This window comes from Pteropus medius, unplaced genomic scaffold (genome assembly GCF_902729225.1).
Source record: "Pteropus medius unplaced genomic scaffold, Ma_sr-lr_union100, whole genome shotgun sequence".
NCBI lineage: Eukaryota > Metazoa > Chordata > Mammalia > Chiroptera > Pteropodidae > Pteropus > Pteropus medius.
The window spans coordinates 3049988-3075114 of NW_024350927.1; the positions used below are offsets into that span (position 1 = coordinate 3049988).

At 50.2% G+C, this 25127-nt stretch overlaps 1 long non-coding RNA gene across 2 annotated transcripts; it reads left to right on the top strand.

The window, feature by feature from the left end:
- The first annotated feature begins 15355 nt into the window (after positions 1 to 15355).
- On the top strand, positions 15356 to 18159 carry LOC120585795 (uncharacterized). Of its 2 annotated transcripts, none has more exons than XR_005648518.1 (3): positions 15356 to 15623; positions 17369 to 17851; positions 17965 to 18159. It is a non-coding gene; the product is annotated as an uncharacterized LOC120585795 (long non-coding RNA). The 2 variants fall into 2 exon arrangements; XR_005648519.1 differs by having other exon boundaries at positions 17369 to 17545.
- The last annotated feature ends 6968 nt before the right edge of the window (positions 18160 to 25127 follow it).

A 25127-nucleotide genomic window follows, 5' to 3' on the forward strand; every position in this document is an offset into this window, starting at 1 on the left:
CGGCTTCTGTGCGCTGGAACGGGAATCCGGGACCTTGTCACCCACCATGGCCTGGGTCTCCGTGACGGTGAGTCAAGCTTTTTAAACGAGATAAAGCTTCACTCTTCAGAAAGGCCTTTTAAATACTGACTGAACCCAAAGGGGACAGAAAATGAAGCTGCAATACTTTCAGCTCAATCAGAAAAACGGTTCCGACAACACATTTGCTGCAGAGCCTTTCAGAGTAAAGGAAAAATATCCACCTGAATTAGGCCCTATCCAGTGATAGGGTCTTTGGAGGAAAACACGCTCTCGAAATGGGAAACATCCATTGCTGATTCATCCGCCAACCCCTGAACACCAAGCTGCACACGTAGCAGCCTCGGTTTTCCGCGCCGGGCGTCAGACGAAGCCCCATCCGAGGAAAACACATTCACCGCTCGCTTTCGACAGCTGTGCCCTGAATAAAGGCAGCAGCATCATTCACAGGCTGTGTCATTCTCTGACGCCAAGTGTCGCCTCTTCTCGTGAACGTGGCCAACCTCCCTTCGAAAGGCAGAGGCGAAGAGCATGTCCCTCGCATCAGAGCGGGAGCTCTCAGAAGGCTGGGAAAGGGTCCCCTTGACACAGCGTTGGTAGACATCCAGAGTGACACCCCCCTCACCCACCCCGAAGTCTATGGGCTCTTCCAACAACCATTCTGGTGCTGCACAGCTAGACCCCGGCAACGTGGCAGAGTCCGACGCCAGCCGAAGTGCATCTGTAAGGCAAGAAGGCCAAGGAATTTCAGGGACCGTGGCTGAGGGAGCCTGAGCCGTCTGTGGGCCAGAATTCTCCCCAGAGAGTTGACGAGCACAGCCAAGTGATGCCAGGGCTGCTCCCACCGCTGGGGTGGTGAAAACCCAGGCGAGAAACTTCCCAGCTATATTACCCACTCTCGTTGGGCCTCAGCTTCCTCATCTATGAAACGGGGGAAAATGGTCCTTCTTCAGAGGGGGAACTGTGAGGATCAAATCTTGTAAGATCACGCCATCAAACTGTGAGATAATGAAGTATCCTCCACAGTGCTCGGCACATTACGGGCACTTCATAATTACCTATGTTTATATTCACGATGGTTCATAGTTTCTCTCTTAATCCCTAGTTACTAGCAGTCACCAGCATTTGGGAGAGGCTCAAGAAGCACAGCTAAAAGAAAACACGAATTAATGAAGTGATTCGTACATTTAAACGAAGAGGGGGCCAGAGTAGTCGTTTTCTCAAATTTACGGCCCAAACCCCGTCCCAGGTTTCAGCGCCTCCTGCCTGAGCAACACGTTTGTCGCTAGCTACCCTGCTGGCTCTAAAATTTAAATCCACGCATCCTCCTTCCAGAAAGTACACAAAGCAGCAGCAATCTGGTAAATGCACCAAAACTACACCAAAGGCACCTAAACTGCACATGCCCCCGAAACTGTATTTTGTGATAAAACACCACAAACCTACTCACTAGAGAAGGGAAAAACGGTCATTCGTCTGGCAAATGTCGCGATGTCCTGTGCATCCCCGTGCGGGTACGGCCAGCGCAGTGCGGGCCACACGCGGAAACAAAGCCAGCGGCTCCGAGAGGCCCCCTCTTCGGAGTTTAACGAAGGCCGGGTGTGGGCAACGTGCGGGGCTCCCCGTGACGTGGGGCCAGTTTCTTGTTTCTTTTACGTTTCGGTTCTCGCCCTGACAAGCATTCACTCAAACTCCAAGCCTCAGTTTCCACATCCCTATAATGGGGATCCCGGCATCGGATAAGGATCGGGCTCCAGCTTAAGCGCCGCCATCTCCTCTCGTCCGTATTCCCCCCACCCCCTCACTAGAGCTGTGTTTCCAGCCTCTACAGTACGCCGTGTAGGCTGTTACCTGGGGTGCCTCTCCCATTACTTCCTCCTCATGCCTGCTACTGCACCTCTGGGAAGCCTTCCTCACCCCCCTCAAGCTGGGTGTGTTCCCCACTCTGCACCTCCCTTACTTCATGCCATTTTTCACTTGCGGCCTCCTCCTCCCCTCTCTGTGGTGGCGGCCTTCAGAAAGGCTCACAAGAATCCCACCTCCTCCCCCTGCTGCACAAATAATCAATTTCTGCCCTGGAGCGTATTTTCAATTCGTAGTTGGGAATCACGGATACAGAGGGCTGACTGCACGCTTTGTCTTACAGTATTGTATCAGGGACTTGAGCATCCATGGACTTTGGTACCCAAGGGGCATCCGGATACCAAGGGACAACTGTATTGTCGCTATTTTGTGATTGTCGCCCTGTGGGAGGGCCTGGGGGAGCAGCAGTGTGTTAAAGGGAGAAAAGACAGGACTGGAAGGTAGGTGGCCGGGTTTGGTGCTCAGCAGTGTCACCTAGTTGTGGGCAAGCCACGGAACCTCTGAGAGTCTTAGTTTTTCCCTTGCCATCCTATCTGGCTGGGGGGGTCCTGGTAGCAGAAGGTCCCCGCAGGCACTTTGCAAACTGTGAAACACTGTGCACGTGTCAGCTATTGGGAAGGGCAGGAGGATGGAAAGAAAAGATGCTGGGGGGAGGGCGTGTCTGTTGGCAAAGCAGAGGCAGTGACGATGGGCAGAGGCTGGAGGAGGGTTTTGGTAGAGCTCCCGGGGCCGTAGCGTGAGGACCTGGGGATGTGGATAGGCCTGCGGCACGGTGTGTAGGGTCTGCTCTAAGATGCCGAGAGACTTAAGGGGAGGACAGCGCGTGGCACGTTGTGGACGTTTAATAGATGTTTTAGGAATTAAAAATTGAAAAGGACCAAGACAGACGAATCGCCAACTGACACGGCCACGCAAGCAGAACACTCCTGGTCGCCGAAGCCTCTTCTCCTCCAAACGTCCGTGAAACTCTGCATCTCGATCTGAGAAGCAGGTGGTCTTAGTCTCGTGCTACGTTATTGTGGCAAAAAGGGCCCTAGAGGAAAAGCATCTGAGCCTCATCTGAGCCTGTTCGCAGCTCAGAGCGTCACTGGAGATCAAAGCTGGGAGGGACAGCGAAAACCACCTCCCTCCAGCCCACTCCTACGGGTGGGGAAACCGAGGGCCAGAGAAGCCCTGGCACCGTGTTACCCACTGTCCTAGATTCCACCTAATAACTGTTCCATCGATAATGGGATAATGGAGGAAACACCTCCAGCAGAGAGCCTGGACCCCAGCAGGCCCCGGTACCTCACCATTCATGCCTTCTCCACCCTGGATTCCATGATGTCCCTTTTCAGAGGCACATGAGACCTCTGTCCACCCAGCAACTGCTTTGTACCAAACACCTGGGGGTCAGATCTGTGCAGGACGAGACCCCTCGGGCTGTGGAGAAGCATCTGGTATCCTGGTGAAGAGCCTGGCTTTGCAGCCCCACTGCACGGCGGACTCCCAGCTCCCCTAGCTGTGCAGTCAGCACATGGTTGCCTCTGTGCCCGGTTTCTGCATCCGTGAAATGGGGTTAATAGCAAAACCCACGTCAGGAATAAATGACGAGATGCAGGCAAAGTGCTAACACGGGGCTGGCGGGTCCCGGATGCTGACTGCTCTGATCGTTAACCCTCGAGCATCCTGTACAGAGCAAGGCACAGCATTCTCATTCGAGGTAGAATGCACTTCCACACGGTGTGTAAACTCTCTTCTGCGTCCACTGGGCGGCCCAGGGGACAGCTTCAATAATGTCTTTCTACCCGAGAGTGAGAAAACCAAGACATATCCACGCCTCCCTCTTCCTCATGGGAAGAACACAGAGCAGGCACGGCACCCTTGCCTGGGACCAGAGGCTGTTCTTCCCTCGAGGACACCCAAGACCTCCATGAGCAGCTCATGGGAGGACAGAAGCTGCCTGAAGTGAGGGGAAAGCACACACGCTAGTGGACTGCAGATGTGTGTGCAATCACCGTGAACACCCCACCCCGGGCCCCGCACTGGCCACGTGACTTAACTAGCTGCACAGGTGAGGAGAGGTTCTAGGTGGCCGCGCTAATGTGCTGGTGTTTAGCACTGTCCTTTCCCTTCCCTTGAATTTCTTTAAAATCGCCTCTCCAAACCTGTACAGAGCCAACTATCCAGCTGACTGAGAACAAGGTCACTTGACCATTCTTCGCCTGCTCTGAAGAAGGTGTTGCCAGATGCCTCTTGAGGAGGAACCTTGCCCATCGAGTGTCCAAGCAGAGGGCAGTGTCACTATCTACCTAGGAGCTGAGCCACACGGTAGGAACAAAATGGCACTGGTGTGAGGGTAAACAGCCGGCATGGACCCGGACCCGGGCCCGAACCACAGGTCACCTCCACTGGCCAGTCCCTGAGGGCAAGACTGGATTACATGGATCAGAAATGAAGAAAGAAGTAAAAGTGGATCGAACCAAACTTACTCCACAGGATGAGTGTCAGGATTCATCAAGTCCAAGCGGGAGTTCTCGACCTCAGTACTATCGGCATTTGGGTCCTGATAATCCTTTGCTGTGGGCGGCTCTCCTGTTCACTGCAGTGTGTTTAGCAATATCCTTATCATCCACCCACTAGATGCCAGTGGCACCCTCCCCCTCAGGTGCGACAACCGAAAAAGTCCTCGGTCTTTGTCGAATGTCTCCTGGGGGACAAAGTCACTCCAAGTTGAGAGCCACTGAGTTAGTATGGAATAACCACAGTGCCAGCTCCATAAATGACTATGACGGGCATTGAAATAATGGTGCTGTAGAGATAATCAGGTGTATGTGTCTATTACGGAAGATTGTAGACTGCCCCCCCATTTTTGACCCCTAGGCATGGCCTTGTGATGTGCTTTGAGATGCCAGCAAACATGGAACAGGGTGAAACCATTCGTGCAATTAAGCTTGTCCCCTCTGGCACCTCCACTATAGCCAGGAGAACGAGCCCTCGCTAGTCCAATGAAGGATGAGAGATGCATGGAGCAGATAGCCAGATGACACACAGGCTCACAGCACACTCAGTCAAGGTCGGAGTGGTGCAGGTGACCACCCCACACATGAGTCATGTGCACTTATAGTTATTCATGTTTTGTGGTTGTTCGCTACATATATAAGCATCTGTGGGGAAGATGTCATCTGTATCACATTTAGACATCCTGACGTCCCCGCACCAGCAGGACTGGGAACAGCCGGTGGCTCTTTGATTCGGGGTATAAGGGAGCAGAGGGAGAAGAGGGGGTGGGAAGGAAGCACTCATTCTACGGCGGCCGCGGGTTGACTTGTAGCCACGGACTGCACTTAGGGGAATGCTCTAGCCTGCCGACGTCTGGGTGGCTTCTGTCCCCAACATGTGACTTTCACCATTTCTTTCCTTGTTGAGGTCCAGCTTTGGTTCTCTGGGAAATAATAAATGATTGAGCAGCTGTCAGGTGTGGGGGCCAGGGAGGACGCAGAGTGACCTTCCATGAAATAAAGTGCATGGCTCTCAGCAGGTCCTAGGGTCTCTCAGAGCCTGATGATTGCAAAATGCGCTGTTTCCGGGCCTGGATTTGCCTCTTGTCAAACAGGGTTAGAGCCCCACTCCTACCTGCTTTGCAGAAATCAACGACTTTTACGATGAGAACGGTGCAATTTCAGCATTGTCGGCATCAACCGGAACCAACGAAGGCACCTCGGTGGCCCGTAACCCAGGCCAAAAACAGAGACGAGGACTGGTGAAACGTGCGGATCGGCCTCGTGACAGCCCCCTTCTCCCTGATCTCCGCCGTGGGCTCACGCAATGAACCACCGAGTCTGTAAGTCTTCTCCGAAATGGTGTTAAGAACACTCTCTACCTCCACTGCCAGGAGCCGGAGCAAGGCCATCCACATCTCGGCCACAGGTGGCTCTCAGAGCCTCCTAACAGGGCTCCCCACGCCCACCCCCACCCCCGCCCCTCCAATTTCTTCTCTATACTTTGGCCAAGGTGGTCTTTTAAATGCAAACTGGGTAATGTCTTCCTGGGCTCCAGCCCTTCAGTGGCTTATGTTAGCTTTTCGGTTAAACCTCAAACCCGAGCCTGGCCTCCGCGCCCTCTCTCACCTCCTTCTGTGTTCTTCTTCCCCTTAGTCATGGGGCTTAAGCCTCTGGCTTCTCTGCATCTTGCATTCTCTGCATCATGCTCCTTCTCGACTCAGAATGCTGCTCCCTGGGCCCCACGCCTCTCCTGGATTAGTTATCTACTGCTGTGTAACGAGTCAGTCCAAGCTTACCGGCTTAGAGCGACCTTGATGATCTCACAGTTTGTGTGTCGGGAATCTCGGTACAGGCTCCTGGGTCGCCCCTCTCAGAGTCTCCCACAGGTTGCAAGGTCTCGGCTGCAGGCATCTCAAGGCTCAGAGGGGGAAGGGTCTGCTTCCGAGTTCATTCACGTGGTTGCCATGGTTGCTGGCAGGACTCTGTTCCTCACAACTGGTGGGCTGAGCGCCCCAGATCCTCACTGACTGTTACTCAGAGACTGCCCCCCCGTTCCTTGTCATGTGGGCCTCTCCATCGCTCTCATCCTGGCAGGTCGCTTCACCAAAGTGAGCAAGTGAGGGAGTGCCCGCAAGACGGCAGTGGCGGTCCTTTGCAACCTAATCCTGGAAGTGACATCCCATCACCTATGCCATGTTCTCCTGGCTAGAAGCAAGTCACGGTTCCCGCCCACGCCCAGGGGGAGGGGCCTGCACAAGAGTGTGAACACCAGGAGGTGGGGACAGTGAGAATCATTTTAGAAGCTGCCTGCGACAATCCCTTCCCCCACAGAAATCAACTCTGACCCCCAAACCAAAATGTGGCCCCTCATTTATGGATTTATCCCTTCGATGCTTATTTATTAAACGTCGACTGTGGGTCAGGCGCTGTATTCAGCCTTCCCTTCACAGAACATTCCTTCCGCTGGGGAAGACAAACGACGAACAAATAAACATAATGCATGCCCACGGGTGATGGCTGCTGTGGGGGCAACGGAGGAGGTTAAAGGAGACGGAGAGGCTGGGGTAACCACGATGGGACATTCCTCTTCAGAGCCCTGAAAGAGTGCTGATCACTCCATGCGGCTACCCGCAGAAGGGTCTTCCTGGCAGGCGGAACGGCGAGGGCAAAGGCCCTGAGGCTGAACCAGCCTGGGGATGCAGGAAATAGCCTAGGGGGACAGTGCGGTAGGCCCTAGCACAGTGGGCGGGGCGTAGGAAGGGGAGGAGCTGGCAGCCTCGTGGGCCGTGGTAGGACTGTGACCTCTGCTCTGAGTGACGTGGGAGCCTCTGGGGGTTTTGAGCAGAGCAGTGACATGATCTGATTTGGAGTTTAAGACATCCCTCTAGGTGGCGAGAGGTGAAGCAGGGAGACCAGTTCAGAGACAGCCGCAGAACCCAGGTGAGAGAAGGTGGTGGCTGGGACCAGGGCAGTGGCCACGGAGATGGGGAGATGTGAGTAAATCCTGAACGTTCTGAACCGAGCCGCTCTTTGGTGGCACTTACTGCAGTTGCAAATAAATAGTTGACTGTGCAACGCGTCGTTGTTTATTGTCTGATTCTCTCTTGAATATTAATTCTGCGGGGCCAGAGGCTGTGTCTGGAGTGTCTTTGGAGCCTGGGACGTGGTATGAATTGATGTAGGGGGATTATTACAGAGCACAACACGTGCTCTCTGACAGAGTAGGTCTGTGCGTGCTGCACGCACAGCTGGAGAGAGACGAGAAGTCCAGAAACTTCCACTGGATTGAATCCTCATTCCAACTCTTACTCCCTGGGCAAGTGTCTTGACCTCTCCAAGCCTTGTTTTCCTGTCTGTAAACTACGCAGCGGAAAACCTGCTGACTTTCGGTCTAATTTGCCTCCACTCTTAGATGAAAATGACCAGAACAGCATACGTTTGTCCCACCCCTCAACTCTGCCCGCTCTACATTATTGTGTCCTAGAAGCAGTGGCCTCTCAGATTCTAGCGGGTGTGAAGATGACCAGCTTCCCGTAGGAAAGACCAGCCCCCAATTCTCTTTGCTGAGCTGATCGAATGGCTTGCCTTGGTGGACCATCTGGTACAGCTTTGGCTTCCCTAAGGAACACGGGGTCCTTCTCAGGAGGCACTTTAGCTCCCCTGGGAGGTTCTTCTGTGGCCCTGGCAGGCTGGGAACCACCTTTTCAGAGCTGGTTCATTGGACTTTTTGGTCGAAGTTTTTCACATTCCTGAGTCAGGAATTCAATGTCTCCGGTGGCTCATCCAGGCTGGTTTCATTATATCCTCTCTCATAAATGCTGTTGGAATGTGGAAGAAACTAAGAAGACACCCATTGTGCACTTTATGAATCTGGTCTTTCCTTCCAGAATTCAGGACAAGGATGTGGGCTCTGGAGCGAGACCCATGTGGGTTCGAGTCTCAGGTCTCCGTTCACTGGCCTGTACTCGAGAAGGGGGCACGGTCTTTGTGCCAATGATTCCTGATCTGTGGGGTAAGGACAGCGATGGCACCTCGCCCACGCAGGTCGTGCTGAGGATGCAATGAGAAGAGGCAGGTAGGTCCCCCGCCACTGTGCCTGACGTAAGCTAAGCACACAGAACAAAAGCAAAAACCAAAAACACGCCACCTGCCCTCATCGCCTTCAACATCGCCATTACCATCACCGTGCTTGTCATTCGCCAGGTCCAACGTGCCTACTATGAGCCAAGCCAGGGACTCCAGATACAGGGGCAATACGACATGGTCCTGGCCATGGAGACACTCCCGGGCTTGTTTATCTGAATGCTCAAAAATTATCTCTAAACTCAAGAACCCGGTGAGGGCAAACAAAACCATTTTTAGAAAAAAGCAAACCAACAGAAAATTCAAGTGACGGTCTACAGACAGTCAATACCGCAGGACACACACACACACACACACACACACACACACACACACAGCCCCCAAAAACCTCTTTGAAATGATTATATTGGCAGCCATCAGCCGAATACTCCTTTGGCATAAGAAGATACCGCAGGGTGAGAACCAGCACTATTGGTTTGGATGGTGCTACTTAGGAATTTGCAGCTGGAGCCTCTGTGCGCCCACGTACGAGCAGAGCTGCAGGCTTTGCTCCATCCAGGGGCGCCCTCAACTCCACTGACCGGGGTCTTTCAAAAGACCTCTATGTGGCTCTGAGCAGAGACCGTGTGAAAACCCTCTGGGGCCAACCGTATATAATTCTTAAGCAGACACTTGGCACATATAGGAAGAAAAGACAAGTCCATGGAGATGTTTAGAAAAACATCTCAACCACCCCGCTGTGGTAATTACAGGAAGAAAGTACATTGTGCTTTGACGAAATTAACAGAAACCCAGGCGCCCTGGTCAAGATCCTCCTCCGAGCCTGTGAAACGGAACCAGCAAAGCAGGATGTCACTTGTCCCCGCTAACTGCCTCCGAGTTCTCCTCACTGGAATCTTAGAGTCAAAAGTCCTAATTCTAGCCGCACCGCGGCCATCTGTGCAGACTTGGGCTCTCGGGGTGAACACCGGGTCTTCTCATCCATGGAAAGGCACGGCCCGGTCTTTGGGGGTGAAGAGGCTTCAGAGAGAGCAAATCAAGGCTTTCTGGATGAAAACTGCTGAAACACCCACAACTGAGGAGGAGAAAATATGAGGGTGAGGGAAAAGCAAAGGGCACAGTGGCCGGGTCTGGAAATCGCTCACGCTCATGGATCCGGGGTTCCAAAATGAACACTTAGCATCCTGGTTTAATTTCATTAACTCTTGGCAGGGGGACCTGTGCTGTAAGTTTTGGGAAAGAAGGGTCTGTGCTTTATATTCCCTGCACCTCCAGTGCCTAGCGCGGAGCTTGGTGGGTGGCTCTCGTAAAGACTGGATGGACGGTGCTTAATTAAAGAGGAATGTAGAAGCATAAAACCAGAGACATAAAACCTTCGTGGATTTCAAACGACTGCTCAAAACACTGATGGCTTCGGTGCAAACGAATCAGAAACAGATGGTCTAGGTTTCTTGATAAGTGACAGGACAAACAAACACAAGAGAACAGGGGACAAAAACCGTAGTTTGCGAAAGCCCCCAGAATGGTGGTCGATGACTCTAAAGAAATCCTCAGGCTCTTCAATAGTATTATCGAGTGAGCTGGGGAGTTAGTTTTAGAAATGAAAGGAAATAAAGACTTCAAAGGAAGACCTACACCACCATCAATGTGGAGAGTTCTAGAAAAAAGACCTGCTAAGATCAGGAAGCCAATAATAACCTGACACAGTTCTCAGGGTGGGCAGTGTTTTCCAACACCGTAGAAGGCGTCTTGTTGCCCCCGTGGTTATTGTGACATTCACTTTCTGGCCTGTCACCAGAGGCTGTGGTTGGAGCAGAACTGTCATTACCTTGGACCCTTCTGTGCACTCATCGCCCCCCAATGCAAAGTCCTCACTTGGTCTCCTGAAGCCAGGTTAACTCCAGAGAGCTCTGCCCTGTGCTCCCCATGCTACAAGACAGATGTCACTATCGCAGACTGTATCTTCGGTTGTCACAGGAATACATTTTACGCACCGATCACAGCTTGGTGATACCCTGGCAAAGGTTCTTGCAATGCCGACATGAACCATTTGGGGAGAGGCGGGGACGGGGGGGGGCTCAACTTTAGAACACACACGTGCAACCTGTGGCTTCGGAAATCGCCGAGAGAGAAGAACATGGTACCAAAGAGCGGCCGAGAGTGAGGGCTTCGTCTAAGCTGGGGTCCGATGGCTCTGTGTTACAACTCAGCCCAGTTTATGCACCATTCTTCTCATACTAGGGGGCGGGGAAGGGGAGGGAATGAGAGATAAACAGGCAACAGAGCACAAATCTCTGTAAGAGAAACAGCCCAAAGTACAATCAGGCAATAGGAAACAGATGGCACATTCAAATGAGGATAAAGTGATTAATATAGGGTGTCGGGGAACTCTTAGGGGCTGAAATGCGCCCCGCCCCCATTCATATGCTTAAGTCCCAACGCCCAGCACCTCAGAATGTGACTGTATTGGAGATTAGGTCTTTACAGAGGTGATTAAGCTGAAATCAGGACATGGCGGGGGGGAGCCCTGATCCATAGGACTGGTGTCCTTATGAGAGAGAGCCCCCCAGGACTCTGGGACAGAGGGATGACCAGTGAAGAGGAAGCAATACAGTGGCCTCTGCAAACTCACCCACAGCACACCCCAACAAAATGGGGGTTTGGATGGGGTTTCCTGGGGAGTCTATGAAGTCCCCCTGCAACTGTGCGCAAACTTCTGTGTGTTTTTATCTCGTTTGGTGGCGGGGAGACTGATCATTACCACCTTTTGGCACTTTATTCTTAACCTTTTGGGAGTCGCGAACCCAGAAAGCCTCCTGAGGATGGAATGACAGCTGCCTGCCCTCGCCACAGGAAAAACAAAAAACAAAAAACCCAGACACAATCCTGCAGACAACTTCAGAGCATCCTGAAAACCTGTCAGCTCCCCCAAACTTCTAAGTTCAGACCCCCTAGAGGTGGGTTGGCTTCCCCAACCTCCTCAGTTGCCCAGACCTCGGAGCCTTGTAAGAACACCAGATTTGGAATCCAAAGAGAAATGCCAAGTGAACAAAGAACATGACCCCTCCCTTCTTTGGTCTGGTACCCCGAGGGCTGGTGGTGAATAAGCGGACAGCAGACGCATCTGCTCAAATGAGAAAATCGACCTGAGGCGAGGATGTGCTGCAGCACAGGAGCAGGCGGAGGGGCCCGTGGTCTAGTGAGGACAGGGGAGACACACGTGGGCCCCCACCCTCGACCATCGGGACACAGCCCTGTGCACCTACGTGAGGTGGAGGGGAAGCCTGGAGGTTATGGGGAGATTGTGAGATGGGCCAAGGGCAAGGGGGCCACCTCCTTCCGACGTCCTCTCATCCGAGCGTGGATCCTGATGGAGAGGACACTAATCTGAGGACACTAATCTGCTTTTTAAAGATTATCCTAATGATACATGTTTTTCATTATATACCTGTGCCCAGAGAGCACGGGGGCACATCTCTCAATAAGTCTGACAAATAAATAAGGAGCCTTCATTGAAATCTTCTCCATTTCATTCAAACAAAGACTTCCCTTTGAAGTCCTCTCGTGTGGCCGGCCCCTCCGAGCGTGACGAGCAGGGACAGGAGGCAAGAACTGTCAAGAAGACTCACTCATCATGGATCTGGATCCACTCGATCCACTTCTCAGAGCAGCTGATTCCTCGCTCAGACCTAGTTGTCGCTCTCTCCCGCTTCCTTCTGGTTCTTTCCGGGCCCAGCGACCAGGACTGTTCAAACAGGCAATAAACAGGTGCCAGGAAGGCCCGCTGGTCACAGCCTTTTCTGGGTTCTTGCTACCCCCGTAAGTCACACCGTTGCTTTTTTAGATGTGAGCCAGACACACGCTCAACTTCCGTCCCAGTGACATCTGTGAGCGGAGGGTAGGTGTGTGGACACATCTGTCACATTAATATATATATTTTTTTCAGTTGAAATATCTGATCCTCCTAAAGAATAAACACATGCCTACGTCAGACGGCGGGAGGGTAGGCAATAAACTGGGGCAGTGAGAACAGTCTGACTATTTCACCAGTCAGGTTAGAACAGATTTTCAGCAACTACTGAGTGAGTCCTTCCAGGGACCATGCTCAACGTGCATTTGTTGAAGTGGACACAGGAAGCGCCTGGGAAGGGCGAACGCTCCTTCCTGGGAAAAGTGAGCCTCTAAGGCACGGGGCCCAAGAGTGTTCTGGGTCCTCCCCGAGTCCCGCCTGCAGGCCTCAAGGTCGTCCTCACCTTTAAGTTCACCACCGAGAACAGCTCGCCCAAGGTCAGCTACTGTCATCTATGGTCCCTCATGATTTCGTGATCCTGGACCTTCTGTCGGGGAGCTGCCTGCGGGTTTGGGTAACACTACTGTCCGTCCCATTGAGGAACATCACAGAGTCATTTGCTGGGGCCTTCTTTCTTTCTTGCCATGGCCAGATGATGGAAGAACAGCTCTAAGTGTCTGAGTGGGACTTGTCTTCTGCAGCTCTTGTCATCTCTGTCCTTGTTCCCGGTCAATCCAAATATTCTTACCTGTTTTTTTTTTAATCTCAAGGAGGATCAATGGGGAGACAAATGGGCCCATTTCCTATTTACTGTCAGGATTGGGGTTTGCCTACTCCAGGTGTTTGAACATTTTTTGTCATTTAATTCAGCAAACTTTGCCTGTTCGTTGTTCCGCCAGGCCCCATGTTTCCTCCTGGGAGCAGGGACGAAAAACAGGCCGGTCTCAAAGAGGTGGCAGAGGCAGACACACCTAAAGGGTTCTGACATGGAACAGCTCATGCTGAAGTCCTCCCAAGCACCAAACGGGGAACACGGGGTCACTTTGTGGAAAAGGTGGCATCTGACAGGGCCCTACGAGGTGAGCTGGCGGAAGTCCCATTCGAGCGGGACAGTGGAATTATTCCATATGCCATGTGACAGCCTCGACGCAGCAAGCCCCCTGCCCGACGGGCACGTCCGCAGCAGCCGTGAGGCTCACAGCCGAGGGCCAGGTGAGATGACGCAGGTCTCAGCAGATGCCTGGACATCAGGAGCAGATGCCTGGCCTCTGCCCCCACCCCAGCCTCAACCCCTGGGCACTTTAAATGCCCCGCCCCCACCTGAATTGACCATTCGGGCTAAGTGGGGCTTGAAGCTGAAACTGAATGTGCTATAGGAAAACCTTTAAAATGTGCACGAGAAATGTAACTAATTTTACGGACTGAGAATCGGGCCTGTTCCATAGGGATCGGGGGCCCACGGCATGAACAGTCTTGCGGGAGGATCCTGCGGAAGCAGAGACACAGGAGAATCTCAAGAACCGGGCCGAGGCTGGCCAGTCTTGCCTCACACTCCAGAGAAGGGCACCGGAATTTTCCGGCAACTCTACCTCAGTGATCTCCCTTCCTTGTTACTTCTTCCGATGGCCCCGTGCTCTGGGAAGCAGCCTCTCTGCCGAGTGGGTCCTTCACGGAGAACCACAGAAGAATGGGGTGTGAGACAAGACAGAGATGGAAGACAAGGCAGGTGGCAGGAGCAGAGGGCACTGTCATGGGGCGGCGTCACGGGACTCCAGGACCACGGTCCCAATACAAGAACACTTGGCATTTCAGAGCTTAGAGGGGGGCTTCCCTTTCTCAAAAGAGCTTTGTCTCTGGGCCCCTGCACACCAGTGCTCCTTCGGTGGGTGGAGTGTTGGATGGATCGTTAAATTTGGCGGTGGGAGGACTGACTGGAAAGGGGGTCGTGGACCCGTGAAGCTGCCGTGTTAGGTAGGAGACACTGCCCATTAGTGATGCATCCTAAGGTGACCAGAAAACCATGGGAGAGAAGAAAATAAATCAGTGAGAACACAGGCTTCCAAAATAAAGCCTTCGACGTGTGGTATTCACTCTCCGAGAGAACAAAGATCAAAAATAAGGGAAACGGGTTATGTTTCCAGATACGGCAAAGTTGCGTGCAGTTATGAAAAGCAGGTGATTATTTCCTTAACGTAGCTGTAGCCAATACGTGCTCTGACCCTTCCCTGCTTCTCTGAATGGGGGCTGGGGGGAGGTTGATGAATTCTGGGAATTATCACCTGGGACCAGGGGCACGCGCTCTAGGACGCCCTGTCTGCGGTGGCTGCATTTCCTCGGCTTCTGTCCATCATCTCCTCGCCTTTTCCTTTCTCTGCTGCTGGTTTTAGGGGACACTGCTTCTTCTGCTTGACCTCATGAAAGCTTAAGCAGAGGTTCTCCAAGTAGGGCCCCTGCCCGGGCCAGCAGGCTCGGTCTCACCTGGGAGTTTGGTAGAGACGTGAAGTCACAGTCCCACCCCAGACCCGAGTCAAAACCTCTTGGGGCGAGACCCAGCCATCTGGGTTGTATCAAACCCCCCAGATGATTCTACAGCACGCTCAAGTTTGAGAACCACTGGCCTGTGGTGTAGACGTTCCTGCCATAAGGAGCAAAACCATCCGAGAGGATGCCGTGGGCAGGAATCTCCCCTTTGCTGCCTAAACTGCTCACTTACTTCCCTACTCCTGATGTGTAAGCCCTCCCCAGCTGGGCTCGGCCACGCCCCCCTCTGCTTACTTCATTGAGCTCAGCAGTATTAACCCACTTGCACCGCACGGTTTCCCACTATCTCTCCAGGCTCAGGCTGTCTCCTCCGTCTGGAAAGCCTGTATCCTTTCCCTATTGACCCCGCTAGTTCCCTACACAAGTCTTTTGGCACCTGGCATAATAAACACCCTGCTTAGGACTATGACCTCTGCAGAGATCATGATGCTTCATCCACGTTCTCCCTACTTTCACGAGCACAGAGCTTGGCACACGGGGTGGTGCTCAGCGATGCTTCCAGAACAAATAAAGGGCTCAGATAACTGATCCCGGGAGGAAGGAGATGAACAAATAGTCAGATCCTTCTGAGGTCTCAGGTTTGCATGGCAGGAAGTTAGCTCAGCATGGGTGGCGATTTAAAAATACTGTTCATGCAAAATTAATTGAGTAGCTAAAGGAAAACTGAATTATGTATAACCTGTTGTATATTAACACTTCTCTGGGAAGGATTTTTTTCCTGCATCCACCCAAATAAGCAAGATTTATAAACAGATTTTCAGTATCACAGCTCTTGTCGAGGTGTACATATGCAAGCTAACTGCGGTGGACAGTGACGGCACCCCTAAAAGCTACGGCCTGTCGGGGTGAGTGGTGCACAAGGCTGGGGCAGAGGCCGGGGGGGAGGTGGCATGCCACGGCTGCCTGGGCCCCTCGCTCCCTGCATTTCTCTCCCACGGTTCCTCCTGGGCAGAGGGCAGCCTGTGGGGGAGGGTCCTTCCTGCCGACAGTCCCAGATGTTGTGTTCTGCCCCTCGGTAACTCACTGGACAAATATCAAGCGGCATGGTCAGAAGAACTGTGTCCATCCGCAAGGCCAGCTGGAGCTGTCCCCAGGACCACGCTGTAACAGACTCGAACCTCCACGTCTTCCTCCAGTGTCCGTGTGGGGGTGCAAATTGGTCACTCACTTATCTGGTTGCTCGATGAAGGACAAGCAACGCGATATGTTCACTGTGGTAGAAAGTGCTAGAAAGATGTACAAGGTAGACTCCTTGCCTGCAAGGAACTTCTCATCCAGTGACAAGGAGACAGGGATCCAGCAAAGCCCAAACTTGGCAGACGGCGAACACCCCCACAGGGTGTTCTGTGAGGGGTACGTCCTACAGAGAGACCAGGTGAGAATCACTTCCAACCCTCAGCGTTAATATCCCCCCGCATCAGGATGCTTTCCCCACATCAGGCAGATTTCACCGTAACATGTTCCTCTCGCACCACGAGCTTGTCCTGTTGTAACGAATTGCAAAAGAAATTAAAAACAAACCCAACGAGAAGGCTGAATGAAAGAAAGTCTCCTTAGTGTGTTATTGCAATGACTAATTTAGACCTTTCAACAACCCTGTGAGGCGGGTACCACTACGAGCCTTACTTTACGGATGAGGAATACGAGGCTCGAGGAGATGAAGTGACTTCCACTAAGTCACACAGCTTACAAATGGCAGAGTCAGGCTTCAGAGCCCCGATGATCTATCTCCAAACCCTGTGCTCCTGACATGTCCCTAGTGCCTCTGGCTGACGTTCACCCCACTTCTAGATGGTTGGTCAAGAGGGCACAGGCCTCGTCTGCCCTGATCGTCCTTGCATCTGTGGCACCTAGCACGATGTAATGTGAGGTGTTCAATAGATGTTTGATGAATGAATAAACAAACGAACAAATATGCCAGCTGTGGGGAGACCAGAACAGGAAGGGCGAAGGCGTGGAGATCGTCGCCATTGGGATTCTGGATTCTCTAGCATGCCTGTCCACCTCTCCTTCCTTTTTCTCTTCTGTTTTCCAGATGTGCCTTTTCTTCTTTCTTTTCTCGACATTCCAACTAAAGGGCAGCAGGCCCACTGACCCCTTGCTCGGTCACTGACAGATGGGCGAGCCAAGGCAGCTGGGAGCTGCCTGAGTGTATCTCAGAGCTGTTGAGGGAGAGAAGGTCAGCTCGCAGGCTGAAGCCAACTGTCATCTTAAAGGCGCAGAGCCGGGCAGTCCTTCCTTTGGACGGAGACCCATAAACAATGGCTGCACAGCTTAACAGGATTGAAACATGACGCTGTTCAAAGGGAATGTCAAAAGGATTAATAGACCATCTCTTCCTAGCTTGGCGCTAAAGCCACACTACTGCCTTGAGTTAAAAATCACGCTCTGCCTGCATGCTACATTTTAAATCTTCTCCATTAAGCGCGGGCCACCACCGTCACAGCATGGGCCAGGCCTTTGGGGCCCCTCTGCACGTTAGTGCAATTGTCCTCCTGGGCCTTTTAAATGGGGGCCACACCCAGTGCCTGGATGGCAAGCACACCTCAATACGCTGAATCTAGAAATAAATATTCGGTCTCTCTCCTAGGATATACTTCTGGAGTTGTCTCCAAATACCCGAGAGAAAACAGGTTGCCTCTGAAAGTAAAGTGACCATTCTGAACTCTGTTGGACACCAACTGACACGTTTGGCAGAAACTGAATCCTGCACAAACACACGCCCCACAAATACAAACGGACTTATGCGGGAAGAGGGAAGGTCAAGGTAAGGGTGATCGAATAGGCTGGTTAAACAAAGGAAATCTAAGTTTCTATGCCAGCGGTTGCTAGGCCCCAGGTCCAGACAAGCCACACTGTGTGGATCTGCTTTGCTGTCCAAGTTCAAGTTAAAATAACACAAGAAAACAAGTCTCTGGCACAAGAGATTGAAGAGTTTCTCTCTCTAACTTAGAATACAGTGAGTCTTCACTTAACGTCATTGATAAGTTCTTGGGAACTGTGACTTTAACCAATTTTGTCATAGGCTAATTGATATAAACGAGAGTTAAGTTCCTATAGCATATTTCTGTAGGTGAGTTATCCTATGATAGCATGAGTTTTGCCATACGTCATTTCGCTTGAAGTCACAGTTTCCAAAAACCTACGAACGATGTTAAGTGAGGACTTACTGAATTCCTTTTCCAGGCGGATGGCCTCAACATGCAGGCGGGCCCCGGAGATGATGGTCCTCCATGTGGTCCACTGAATGGCAGTTTGCAATCCTGACTTTGAGAACGAGAGCAGAGTGCCTTCCTTGCTTCCTGGTGAGAAGAAATGAATAATTCTGTTTTCCTTCCCTTAGCATCCCAATACCAGGAGAAACAACTGCCTCCCTCACTCAGAAGGTATTTATCCCAACTTTACTGACGTATGACTGATGAAACTTGTGGATATTTAAGGTGTGCGATGTGATGCTTTGATATACATATACACTGTGAAATGATTACCATGATCAAGCTAATTAACATATCCTCCACCTCAGTAACCCTTTTGTGTGTGTGCGTGTGTAGTGAGAACACCTGATATCTACTTTCTTAGTGCATTTCAAGTACACAGCACATTATTATTAACTATAGTCGCCATGCTATACGGTAGGTCTCCAGAACTTATTCGATCTTATAATTGAAAGTTTGGATCTTTCGATCAGCATCTCCCCTTTGGCCCCACCCTTCTACCCTCTGCTACTGTGCGTTGGACACATGGTACTTATCTTTCTCTGTCTGGCTTATTTCGCTTGGCATATTATCCTCTAGGCTCATCCATGTTATTGCGAACGGCAGGATTTCTTTATCTTTTAAGGCCGGATAATATGCCATTACATAGATCACATTTTCTTTAGACATCCATCTACCTGTCTACAGATGCTTAGGTTGTTTCTATGTCTTGGTTACCGTGACTATTGCTGCGATAAACATGGAAGAACAAATATCAAGATACTGATTTTATTTCCATGGGATGCACACCCAGAAGTGGGACTGCTAGAACATATGGTGGTTCTATTTTTAATTTTTTTAAAATAAATTTATTTAATTCGTTTTGAAGTATACAGTACATTGGTTAGACATCTATTTTGTTCATAAAACGATCCCCCCAATTGCTCCCTCCCTCCCCAGGCCCTCCACTTAGCCATCGTATTAATGCTGACTGCATTCCCTGTGCCATGCTCCTCATCCCCGTGACCAACTATCAACTACTAATTTGTACTCCTTTAACCCTTCACCCCATTCTCCCAGGCCCCCAACCCCTGTCCCCTCTGTCACCAAAGTGTCTACTATTTATCTGAGTCTGTTTTTGATTAGTTCGTTCTTTTTGTTCCTTAGATTCCACATGAAATCATATGGTATTTACCTTTCTCTGACTTATTTCACTCAGCATAAAAACCTCTAGGTCCATCCGTGTTGTTGCAAACGGTAGGATTTCATTTTTTTAATGGCTGAGCAATATTCCATTGTATATATGAACCATAATTTCTTTACCTTTATACTATTTTTAATTTTTTGAGGCGCCTCTATACTGTTTTCCTTAGTGGCCGCGCCAATTTACGGTCCCACCAACAGTGCACAAGGGGTCCCTCTTTTCCACATCCACACCAACACTTGCTATCTTTTTAGTAAGTCATTCTAATAAGTGTGAGGTGACATCTCATTATGGTTTAGATTTGCATTTTCCTGCTGATTAGTGATGTTGAGCATCTTTTCTTATACCTCTTGGCCATTTACACGTTTTCTTTGAGAAAAAAAGTCCATTCAAGTCCTTTGCCCATTTTTAAGATCAGGTTATTGGGGATCTTATTTTATTTTTTGCTATCGAGTTGCATGAGTTCCTTATATAGTTTGGATATTAACCCTTTATGACATATCTGGTTTATAAACATTTTCCTCCCATTACCTAGGTTGCTTTTTCATTGTGTTGACTGTTTCCTTCAGTGTGCAGTAACTTTTTAGTTTGATGAAGTCCCACTTATTTATTTTTGTTTTTGTTGTTTGTGCTTTGGGTGTCAGATCCAAAAAAAATTATTGCCAAAACCAATGTCAAGATTTCCCCCTACGTTTTCTTCAAGGAGTCGTTTCAGTATAGCAGCACACAGGAAGGAGATAAAAAGGCAGTAGATAGCTCTTCTGCCCTAGTGGACAAAATCCAACAGCCAAAACACTTTTGAGGACCCTTGCTCTTTTGGAGTGGAGACATGATCATCCCCATTTAACCTCATAAATCGACATGGAGCTTTTGGGCACCCAAGCCAAAGTCAAGGGTAGTTACTTAGTGCCCTAAGCGGAGACACATCTCCATTCTCTTTAAAAATGACCCTTGATAAGACCAAAACTGGTCAAATTGACATCAAGATCTGGTTAAGGAACTGACAGATATAATAAACTGTGACGAGACCTATGACCTACTCAGGCGGTCTGGATCAAGTGCTTGCTTCTCACCTGGCACCTCTCATGGTGGACCTTCCACAAAGAGAATAAACAGTCCTGCTCAAAGATGAAGACAGCAAAACCCATAAACCCAGAGTTAACTTCCACTAATATTTTGTTATTTATTCTCTCATATATGCATTGAAAGATGTTAGGAAGAATGAATACATACATACATATATATATGTGTATATATATATATGTGTATGTATACGCACACACATATATGCTAATATATGGATGTATATATACATGCCATATGTATACACACACTATACACATATACGTAAACTGTATGTCTGTGTAACACACATATATGGAATCATAGTATATATCATATCTACTGCTTATATATTGCTTGAACTTGTCAATGCATTGTGAGCATATTCGATGAATTAGCCACATATTTCTGAGACATCAAAACACATATTTACACACTAGATGTAAAGTGCAAAATCAGGAGATTTTTTTCCCCATCTGGTATTTCCTGAGCCATCCATCAACAGTTGAAAATCCCCAAAGCTCTGAAAAATGTAACATTGGTTTAAATACCTAAGTCAGCACTTGTTTCTAGTCATGGCTAAAAATTATATATTTGCCTTAACTTAACACATCATTATCCCTATACACCTGAGATATAAATGTAAATTTTATATTAGCTATTAAAATATGCATTTGTTTTCTAAATGGCCTTCCCCAGCAAACGACTCTGCAAAAGTAGAAAGAATAATAATGGATCAGGAGTGAGGAATAATAACCAGGTATTCTCACATCTCTGTAAATCATCATGTACATCCTACGCGTGGGAGAGTGTAATTATACAAAAATAAGATAAACCACCGTGTGGCCTCTGGAGTCGGCCTTCTTGAATGAGTTATGGATATGCGAGTCCTGTCTAAGGCGATGTTATTAAGGAGTTTTAGGCCTGGGATACAACAGCCATCTGAGTCAAAGCAAACTGTCCCTCTAAGAATGGCTTTGGGTTTGTTTCGGAAGCCGCGCTCCGTTTTGGTGAATGGCTTTGGCCAACACGGAGTGCGACTTTCCTCTCTTTGATTTAAAAGAACTAGAAAAGGAGAAAGAACACGAAGGTCTGCAGGGGCTGCTGTCACCCCAAGTCAGAGTCACTGGAGCCGTGAATGACTTATGGGGACGAGGGGGGAGCCTGTCCCGATGTTCCATTTCAGACCAGCCTTGGAGAATTCCCAGCTGGGCCTCCAGCGTGAATACATAAATGCGGCGCATCCTCTCTCCCCGACGTCTACGGCAGCTCCCCGTCTCCTTAAATCCCAGGGCTTCTGCGTAAAAATCTCGGATGGCTGTCTCAGGTTCATTGTCATGGGAGACTGCACCAAGTGTATGTTTTTATAGGGCCTTGTCTATTACGAGCACTCAAGAAAGCAAGACAAGAAAAAAAAAAAAACCCAGCAGGCGCACAGATGCATAATTCATGACGAGGGCTGAAACTGCGAGTGTGACCAGCCTCCTGGATGAAACGTGCAGCCCATCTTCATTTGTTCATAGAGGGCAGCCATTTATGTGACTGTAGGAAGTGATGGTGTCAACGCAGCAGGTCGCTTTGGCCAGAAAGAGAGGTTTCTGCCACCGCAGACAGGGTCTCCAGAATCCCGTCCAGCTTTGAAAATGGACTTTGTCAACGTGCAGCCAGCCTCCGCCATCCAGCGAGCCTGTTTCCTAGAGAGAAGCTGGAAACCCTGCAGGCACTTTGACGCCCGTTTCACTCTGTTTAATGGGGAGAACCCTAGGAAATAATGTTCTTTTGCTTTGTGACACACACGCCTGGCTTTGCGTGTAGCATCTGTCTCATACTGGCTGGTCTGGGAAGGTCCCTTGCTGTCTGAGGGTCTCGCTATGCCCTCTGCCCCCTGGACAAGTTGAACGTTGTGAATGGGAGCTTCGGTGCATCGCCATCAGGGTCTAACCAGCCCCGAAGGAGCGCGTGGGCTTTTCCAGATCTGCGGCTCCTTGCCATCTGCTGAGGCGGGTTGGGATGACTGATGCTCCGGCCTCTGGGGTGCTGGGAGGACCCTGCACCTGCTTCTTTTCCTTTGGGCCACTTTAGGTTTTCACTGGGAAAATAACAGCCGGTTCTTCCAGCAGGGTCAGCGGGGTCCTGCCGGGGAGTAATCCAGGCAGAGCTGTTACATTTCATCTATCGACCGTCTCAAATCCCCAGCCTCCTCTAACGTAAGCGCTTCGATGGCAAATGTTTGCTGGGGCTAGAAAGTGTCTCCATGCTGTCAACATCTTCCAGCAGCTTTGTCCGAGCCTCATCTAACAGGGGAGCTCATGGAAGAAGTGGCCTCTTCTACAGTCAGACGTAGGTGGGAGAAATGATCTCACTCCCTTTGGTGGCTGTCACTTAGGTGTGAGTCACTTATTAGAACAGGTCCTAAACAGCTCCCCAACCCCCCACTCCCAAAACAATTTTCAGTGAAAATAAGGAAGGCTACTTTAAATGTGGGTTGCCACACTGTAAGTTGATCAATTTTCCACCTAGAGGAAAGCAAAAACTGCCTTATGGGAGTTACGCACCAGCCATTCCCACATTGTGATGGATCTCCAGGCACCTCTTATCAAACTGGTTCTCTTGGGGTGAGTTCTGTTCTCGAGCCACCTCTGCAGGGACTTCCATATAACACGAGAGAAGAAACCCAGGCAGCCCGGAGGCTGCTAATAGCTTGGTTAATAAGCTTTACTTCAGGAGAAGCTCTTCTCACAAATAGAATTCCAGATCGAACCTCATCTCAGGCACTCAGGACTAACATGGAAGCCTCGGGCCCTGCAGCCCCCTGGGCCGAGGCTCTCGGTGATGTTTATTCCTGTTTCTGTCAGAGTCCCAGGTCCGGAGGTCTCTGAAAAGCCGAGGCCAATGCCAGAGCCTTTCCTCCGGGCCCACCCCTATGCCTTGATATCCCGCAAAGCAGAGGGAGACTGCCTAGAATTTCTGCTGGGTCTTCTTTGCCAGAAGGTGCAGGGCGAGGCTGACTTTGCTACGATTTTTCAGGTTTCCAATCTGATAAGAAGCAGTGCCTCTCTGAGCCTCAGTGTTTTTCCATAAATAATCAATAAAATAAGAATGTTCCCACGTCGTGGGGTTGTGAGAATTGAATACACAGACACACATGCACACACACACACACACACATGCATATGCATACGAAGCACACCCATAATTCATCAGCTATGATTTCCAGCTTGAGTTTTTAAAGGAAGAAACAACAACCTTTTGGAATTTAGTGGTTCCTCCCCGCCGACTATAGCTGTCCTGATCATATCTAATTGAGTAGCATTTTTTAACGGAATTTATTCCTATTAAGGCTTTACCTTAGTTTCATTCGATAGCTGTATAATTTGCATAAATAAGCTTGAGAATAACCACAAGTGACTCTCCGCAAGCAGACGACTTGACCCCCAGGAGCAGAGGTGCCCAGGTATGGTGGTGAGTGGACTGCTGGCCAGCAGCATTCAGAGGCCCTGGGCCTCCGCGGAAGACACTGTCAGTCACTTTAGCCATTTCCCCTTGCTCTGATCACATGAGTGCACATCGGCCTCACTTCCGGCTGCCACCGCTAGCATTTCTTCGCCTGAGGGCCTTCTCTAACTGCTGGAGCTCACTCTGCCCCCCATAACCAGGCCAGAAGTGCCAGAATGAGGGGTACTCTCACACCAACAACGGATGGGAAGTGGTGTCTAAATCCCTCAGCTCCCTCGCCTGGAGGGGCAGGTGACTGAGGCATGTTCTGCGCAGGCTCCCTGAGTTTTTCCCACGCTGGTGACTGGCTCGGAGACTCACCTTTTCCCAGCTGCCACCCCTCTTACGTGTCTCACCTTCCTGAAGCCCTACTGCCGTCCTGGGAACCGCTCAGATACACTATGTGCTCTTGAATCCCTGACTCAGCTTGCTTTCTGGGGAGCCCAAACGAAGACCGTCTTAGAAGTTCTACTCTGAGAATAGAGAACATAGGACAATACGGTTACATGGAAGTCACTGTGTATGTACTCCCCTCTGCGGTAGATTTTCACAGTGATGAAAATCTACAAAAAAACAGTGGAGGCTGAACCAAGAGAGTGGTCAGCGCTCCTCCGACGGTCCGAGAAAACCTGGTGGTGACTGGAGTTGGGTCTTGCGGCGGAGAAGCGTCCTCGGGTGGAGAATGGTTGAGAGATCTTCTCACCATGTCTCTGCATTCACATAATTTCTGCATTTGACCTACACATCTTTTTTGGGAAAGGCCACGACTGTCAAAAATGAGTGACAGGGTTTTAACTGAGGCCTCGATCGCTTCTTTGCACTTCTGAAGCAACCCAGCGCCCAGGCAATTAAGCTCTGCTTGTTTTTCCGTGGTTCATTCTCACCACTGAGATCCTCGGCAGCTTCCCGCTCCTGGGAAGGTGCTGGGGGTCAGAGACGAAACGGCTTTCAGCTCGTATTTCCCAACCACCCCGCATTCAGCCAGCGCTTCCTCTCATCTCCGATAGGAAACTTGCAGTATGTCAGATGTGACAAACAGCATCTTAAAACAGCCAGGTGAAATATAGACAAATAGATTTGCTTTTCAGATTCTGGAAAGAACAGTTCTGGAATAAGAAACGGAGAAGATTTTAAAGGACTTACTGGGAAACCAGTTCCAATGAGAGAGAACAGGTGCTGTTGGTGGCAGGCGACCGCAGACACCCCTCATGCGTCCCCATCTTTTAGAATAAAAACAACTGTGAAATCTGCTTTGTGTTGAGTTGTCTGCATTTTGAGATCCCGTGAATCCAGAATACTATGAGCACTGATACAGCCAAACATGTCCTGAGCAAGGGAAGAATTTACACAGTTTCTGCCTGTGCGTTTTTTTTAAAACTCTTCTGTATTCAATG